This window comes from Manis javanica, chromosome 3 (genome assembly GCF_040802235.1).
Source record: "Manis javanica isolate MJ-LG chromosome 3, MJ_LKY, whole genome shotgun sequence".
NCBI classification, from domain to species: Eukaryota; Metazoa; Chordata; class Mammalia; order Pholidota; family Manidae; genus Manis; species Manis javanica.
In genome coordinates this window covers 154,690,421-154,697,953 of record NC_133158.1, presented here as the reverse complement: position 1 = coordinate 154,697,953, position 7,533 = coordinate 154,690,421, and positions in this window count along the sequence as shown.

The following is a 7,533-nucleotide window of genomic DNA, read 5'->3' as shown; positions in this document are numbered from 1 at the left end:
ACTGGGACAGCCCAGAAGGGACACCCAAGCTGGAGCTCTCTGTGAGACAGACTGAAGTCCCTGCTGTAACAGCATCATAATTCACCTCCTGCTGCCCAGTCCAGCCTCCTACACTCCCCTCACCTTGGAGGTGATGATCTGCAAGCATCCTAAAGGAGCCCCTGCAAGCTAATCTCCACCATGAGCCCATTTCCCAGGCAAGCTGATCTTCAGCAACTGAGCAGTCACCTTCTCCAAACTCATCAACCTACCTCCTAAACACTGGGCTGCTTCTGCCTATGGAATGCAGATAGGAACATTCCAGATTCATGTAGGGTGTGAATTTTAAAATTCTGATTCTTCTTAAACACAATGTGGCAATAGAACCTGACAGGCATGAGGTACTTCTCAGTCCCTCTCATGCCACAGTGTCCTCAATCAGGAAAAATTGACCTCTGGGAATTTCATTTATTTAAAGAATTTTAAACATATACAAAATTAGACAGAATAGAATATAAGGCCCCCCAAAACAATTTGGTACTGGCACAAGAACAGGCCCATAAATCAATGGAAGAGAACAGACAGCCCAAATACAAACCCACACATATATGACCAATTAATATATGATAAAGGACTGTGGACATACAAGGGGGAAATGACAGGCTTGTCAACAACTGGTGTTGGCAAAGCTGGACAGCTACATGTAAGAATGAAACTGGATTATTGTCTAACTCCGTGCACAAAAGTAAACTCTAAATGGATCAAAGACCTGAATGTAAGTCATGAAACCATAAAACTCATAGAAGACATCATAGACAAAAATCTCTTGAATATAATAAACACAAGCAAATTTTTCCTGAACACTTTTCCTCAGGAAAGAAAAATAAAAGGAAAAATGAACAAATGGGACTACATCAAACTAAAATGCTTCTGTACAACCAAGGACACCATCAGTAGAACAAAAAGGCATCCTACAGTATGGAAGAATATATTTGTAAATGACATATCTGACAAGGGGTTAACATCCAAAATATATACAGAACTCACACACCTCAACACCCAAAAAGCAAATAACCCAATTAAAAAATAGGCAGAGAATAAGAACAGACAATTCTTCAAAGTAGAAATTCAGATGGCCAACAGGCACATGAAAAGATGCTCCACATCTCTAATCATCAGGGAAATGCAAATTAAAACCACAATAAGATATCACCTCACACCAGTTAGGATGGCCAATATCCAAAAGACAAACAACAACAAATGCTGGCGAGGATGTGAAGAAATGGGAACCCTCCTACACTGCTGGTTGGAATGTAAATTAGTTCAACCATTGTGGAAAGCAATACGGAGGTTCCTCAAAACACTCAAAATAGAAATACCATTTGACCCAGGAATTCCACTCCTAGGAATTTACCCAAAAAAAATAGATCCCAGATTCAAAAAGGCATATGCACCCCTATGTTTATTACAGCACTATTTACAATAGCCAAGATATGGAAGCAACCTAAGTGTCCATCAGTAGATAAATGGATAAAGAAGATGTGGTACATATATGCAACAGAATATTATTCAGCCATAAGAAGAAAACAAATCCTAGAATTTGCAACAACATGGATGGATCTAGGAGGTATTATGCTCAGTGAAATAAGCCATGTGGAGAAAGACAAGTACCAAATGATTTCACTTCTCTGTGCAGTATAAGAACAAAGCAAAAACTGAGGGAACAAAACAGCAGCAGACTCACAGAACTCAAGAATGGACTAACAGTTACTAAAGGGAAAGGGACTGGGGAGGATGGGTGGGAAGGGAGGGATAAGGGGTAAAAGGGGTATTATGGTTAGCATACATAATGTAGAGGGTGGGCACAGGAAGGCAGTACAGCACAGAGAAGACAAGTAGTGACTCTATAGCATCTTACTATGCTGATGGACAGTGACTGTAATGGGGTCTGTGGTGGGGACTTGATAATGGGGGAAATATAGTAACCACAATGTTGCTCATGTAATTGTATATTAATGATACCAAAATAAAAACAAAACAGAACCCTTCATAAGATTGTATATCAATGATACCTTAATAAAAAAACTATGTAAAAAAAAAGAGTATAAGGCCCCCACAGATCCCCTCACCCAGCTCTAGCAATTACTGATGGCCATTCTTTCTATGTTGGTATGTCAACTGCTTCCTCTCTTCCATATTATTTGAAGCATATTTTGGACATGATATTTCTGTATGAAAACTATAAGTTTTCAGTATATGTATTTAAAGGAGAATGGTCTCTTTAAAAGCATAACCACCCAGCATTATGTAAAATATTATAAATTAGTAAAAAAATTCCTTAATATCATCAAATGTGTTTTCAGTATTCAAATTTCCAATAGTCTTATAAATGTTATAAAAGTTGTTCTGCCTTGTTGATACAGTTTGTATGTTTGAATCAAGGTCCAAATAAGGTCTGCATGTAATGACTGGTTGGCATGTGTCTGAAGGTTTCCCCCCACCCCTTTTATTTCCTCCCTCTCAGTGTCTTTGTTGAAGAAGGCTGTAGAGTCTCCCAGAGTCTGGAAACCTGTCTCGTTTAACATGCTCACCTGTATTTCCTGTAAATCCATAGTCAGACCTGGAGGCTTCATCAGATGCAGGTTTTTTGTTTGTTTTCTTTTTAGGTGGGATTGTGTTCTTTCATTAGGAGGCCCCGAAGTCTGGTTGTTTTCCATTTGATGATGCTCACAAGTGCTGATGATCAGTGCCTAGATAAATAATTCAGTAGGAATTACACAACGGTGTATTCTAGCTTTACATCTTCATTGATTAGCTAGACTACTTTTAAAAAAGAGAAACTTCGCCTTGCCTATTATTTGGTGACCCAATGGTACAGGTTGAATAAGAAAGTTAAGATAAATGTTAGATTCTTTCTCTTGACCTACCAGTGTCAAAATAATGAGTTGGGTCCCCATCCCAGTATGACCAATTACTTTTCCTTTTGCTTAGTATTATTATGAACTTACAGAACTCATGATGTATTTCAGGCCATTGGAGTTACTACCCTTACTTATGCTGAAGCTGCTCCCATCTGGTTAGTGGGAGCCTCTTCAGATTGGATCCTGAGCCCATCTGCCATGGCGCTAGGAGTCTTTGGTGACTTCCTTGCAGGTAAAACACCATGTACCAGGCCTCGTCTTGTCCGTTTCCTGCCCTAGACTTGGAATCAGTTATTTCTGGAACCCTGGCTCCTTGTAGAGGGAAAAGGTATTTCAAAATTACAATATGGGCTCAAGGAACCATCCCAAGTAATTGTTTTTAAAATTCCTATGTTGAGAGGATATTAGAAAAAGGGATTCTTTTATTTTTTTATTTCTCTGTATTATTTGGATTTTTATCATGTGTATTCTTCTTGTCATCTATTTATTGCATGCAAATAATACTTACAGTTGAAAAAGTCAAAATTCAAAAATAATAAAAGTAAAAATTCTTTTACACATTTCCCATGCCACTTCCCCTGCCACAGATAATTAGGTATCAGTTTGTTGTAAATTCTTCCAGTTTAGACAACATTTTACTTAAATACTACTAGTGCCCTGAGAATTCCAGAATTTATTTTAATCTATTCGGATGATTCAAAGAAACAGTAATCTGAGGTAAAATACAATGGGTAGCAATTTAATTCTTCACTGGGACCAATTAACTCCAGGGGGTGCTATTTACATCGCAGTCTCTGGGACGGATGACCCTGGGCTTTTGCAGCATACAGCAAACCAACAGGACAATAAGCAAAGGACATGAACACACAGAAAATGCTCTTAAGTATTTGAAAAGAAGTTCATGTTTTCTCTCAATAAGACAAATGCAAAATAAAACTACTCCAAGATACTATTTTTCATCTCTCAGACTGGCAAAGATTCAAATGCTTGCTAACATACCCTCACTCAGTGCAGGGGCGATAACTGTTATTTCTGGCAATTGTACAACATGCATTCAGTTACAAACGTATTACCACTTGCTAATTCAAAACACTTCTAGGAATTTACAGATATATACAAATACACTTGAATGTTTAGGAAATGATGTAAGTATAAAGCAGGGCTTCTTAGCAAGGGCTTTAAGAAAAATCTAGTGGATTTATCAACTCAGATGGGAAAGACTTGAGCTTTTGTTCTCACTACACTCTAACTGAATTTTATGATTTCCTTTAATTATGAAAGTAGGCAGGAAACTACAACGGTATCAGCCTATACCTTTGTTTTCAGTAAAAATCAGGTATTTTATGTCATACTACAATTGTTGCAGATATTTTGAAATATCTATGTTCATCCATACTTTGAAATTAGAGCAGTTATTAGACCCACTGCTAGATCATTTTGTAATTCATTAATAAATAAGTACATATATTTTTTAATTAAAAAAATTTGATGGCTATATTCAGTGTAATTGGTTTCTTTGTAATCCTAAGGATTTTATTTTATATACCTGAAAACACAATGGTAAGAAGAAGCTTAGAAGCTTCATCGGACTGCCAAAGGAGAGCATGGCACAAAGTTAAGAAGACAGTTCATAGCATCATGTATATAATAGCAAATGATTGGCAGGCCAAAGGGTAGACTGGCTAAAAAATATTTAGTACATTGCTAAAATAGGATACTCTGCAGCTTCAAAGAAATGAGAAATGCCTCTATCTAAAAAAAAGAAGCAATATCCAAAGTGTGGTAAAGACTGTAAAGCAGCATGCAGAAGAACTGGTATACAGTGAGTGTGCTACTATCTGCATAAAAAGTGAAGGAGGGGAAATACGTATTGTGTCAACTTGCTCCTAAGTGCATAAATACCTCTGGAAGATGGGCAAGCAGCTGGTGATACTGGGGGCCTCAGGATAAGAAATGGGTAGCTAGGGGCCTAGAGTGTTTGGGAGACATTTTCCTGAGAAGCTAGCTTCATAGCCTATTTATAATTCTGAACTTCATGAATGTATAATCTATTTAAAAATTAAATGAAATCTACCATTTTAAAAAACCCTTACTAGAGCTTCTCAAGGTAATTAATACATAACCCACAGCGATACTTCCTGAAGTCCAGGCCCCACCTTGTCTTTGAAACCATAAACTGCCCTGCAAGCCCAAAAAGTGCTATCATCTCAATCCCCTCTCCTTCCGAACATCCAATACAAACTTTCTATGACTTCCTGGGCTGTTGCCTTTTCTCACACCTTTAGAATTTTCTCTTCCAGAAGTAAAATCTAATTTATTCCTATGTGAAGCAAACATATTCCAACCCGTCACTACTTCCGTTGCATCTCAAATGCTCACAAGCCAAGTTGGCACTTGTGAAATTATTCTTAATGGGCGGCCGAGAAAAGTATGTGAATATTCACAAGTTAAGCATTTTTTTGTGTCCTATATTATCTGCTAATGTTTTCATAACACTTATTTTAAAATAAATTCTTACTCTAGAATGGGACAGATTTTTAGTTTTGTTATTTAAAAATGGAGCCTAGTTATTAGTATTTATAGGAGAGCATAAATATTATGGGATTCAATCATTAAACTATTTCTTCTTTCCTGCTGTTTTCAAAATGAAGCCAAGCTTCAGTACAATCACCTGATGACCACACTTGTCCAATATGTCTTTGGGTACATTTATACAACCAAAGTAAAATATTTTGAATAAAACATTAATGCCGAGTTCTGAGCAAAAATACTGGCATGAGTAATGGTTGCCCAAATCACACAAGTTGCAAAACAACTGCAAATGTTTGTAAATATTTGTTTGGAGCTTTATGACAATAAATGCTGATTCTTCCTGAGATTTGTATCAGCAGAGGGGAGCCTGCTTTTTTTTGGGCAAATATTTTGTTTAGAAGCAGACTTGAGGTTCTTTGCATGATAAACAAAACTATAGCAAGGTCTTGCCACAAGAACTTGAACAAATCATGTAAAATTACAGCACAGCCTTCTTATTTTTATGATGGACTCTGGGAAAATATTTGAGGTCTCAACAGAAACTTCCAGCTTATTTTTGAGTCAGAAATGTGTTTTCTTTGGAGTCATGACTAGGTTGAAGAAAACTGGGACAACTGCCAAGACTCTGTGCTTTGAGCTTTTCCATGCTGCAAAGTGAAATAGTGGCTGAAACCTTGGGGAGATTTAGGGCTGCCAGTGGACTGGGGAGAGTGGGACTTTGGGAGGATGGAGATAAAACTTCCTGTCATTTCTGGACCCTTGTGTAATGAGGTGAGTTGTTAAGAGAGGAATAACTGGTATTTCCAATTCTTTTTCCCACCCATGACACCCAATGTAAAAATTTCCCAGATTGTGTTCCACAGAGCAAAACGTGGAAGTTTGAGCTTTGGAGTTGAAGCCACACAAGCTTCCTAACCAAGGAAGAAGGTTGGTTTTTCTCAGACTGGGAGTGAGTCATGTGCACAGGAACCAGGCAGGTTTCTGGAAGGGCCTAGGACTTATGTTCCTTTCAATGTCAGCATCTAGCAAGAATCATTTCAGGATGACCATTAGTGGCTTAACACTTACCTCTAAGCTCATGGGAGATTCTGAGACCTTGAGAGTCTCTGTGGGCCTGTGTGTGGTAGTGGAGTGGACCACCATAACAGACATCTCTGCTCTTCCTGAAGTACACTGTCTTGGGAAACTAGTGAGTCCTAGTAGATGGAGTTGCTGCAAGGCTCTGCAGGCTATGGCATCCCAAATATCAGGAGATCCTTGAATGAACCCCTGATGGATAAGACAAAATTCCCCAAACATTATTGAAGTTGAACTTTCTGCCAGCCATGTGGGTGAACATACAGAACCAATTTCTCTGATTTAGGACAACATAGCATTTATGCAGAAACTGGCAGTGTGACATTCATACTTGTTACGTTGAAAAAATTTATATACATTTAGGTATAAAGCTTACCCCCACCCCAGTACAATCACTACTCCAGGCAAGTATGTGTGCACACACAATTCCATCAACATCTTGGAAGTGAGAATGCCTGGGACCAACTTGCTTCCCCACCCTTCCTTACACACCCTTTAGCCTTCACGTTACCCATCACCTGAGACTTCTTGTATTTGTTGGCTTCATTCACTTATTCATTCAATTAATTCTACAGAAAATCTTGATAGCCTAATATTTGCCTATAACTCAAAGACATAATTCAGTCTTAAGATGTTCACACTCCAGAGCATGATGTTGAGTAGAGTGTGGAAGGGCATGAGTAGGGAGATGTGAGAGTAGTTCATGACTCTAGAAGGAGAACAGAGAAATTTAACAGACCAGAGGGGGCAGTTAACTTGATCAGGAACAAAAGCAGGGGTCAGGCTAAGTTTTTGCAAGAAAATGATGATAGCAGATCTTGAAGCTGCAGAGAGTAAATAGGAACAGAAAGAAGCTTTCAGGGAAATGGATCAGTCAGGGCAAGTTCTTGGGGACATGAAAAATATGGTCTGTTCAGCGAACCACAAAGTTTGGCACTGTAAGAACATAAGTTGTAAGGGGAGCAACCATACCTTTTTCCTGCTTATTCTTGTTTCTAAACATTATGCTCTACATATTACCCTA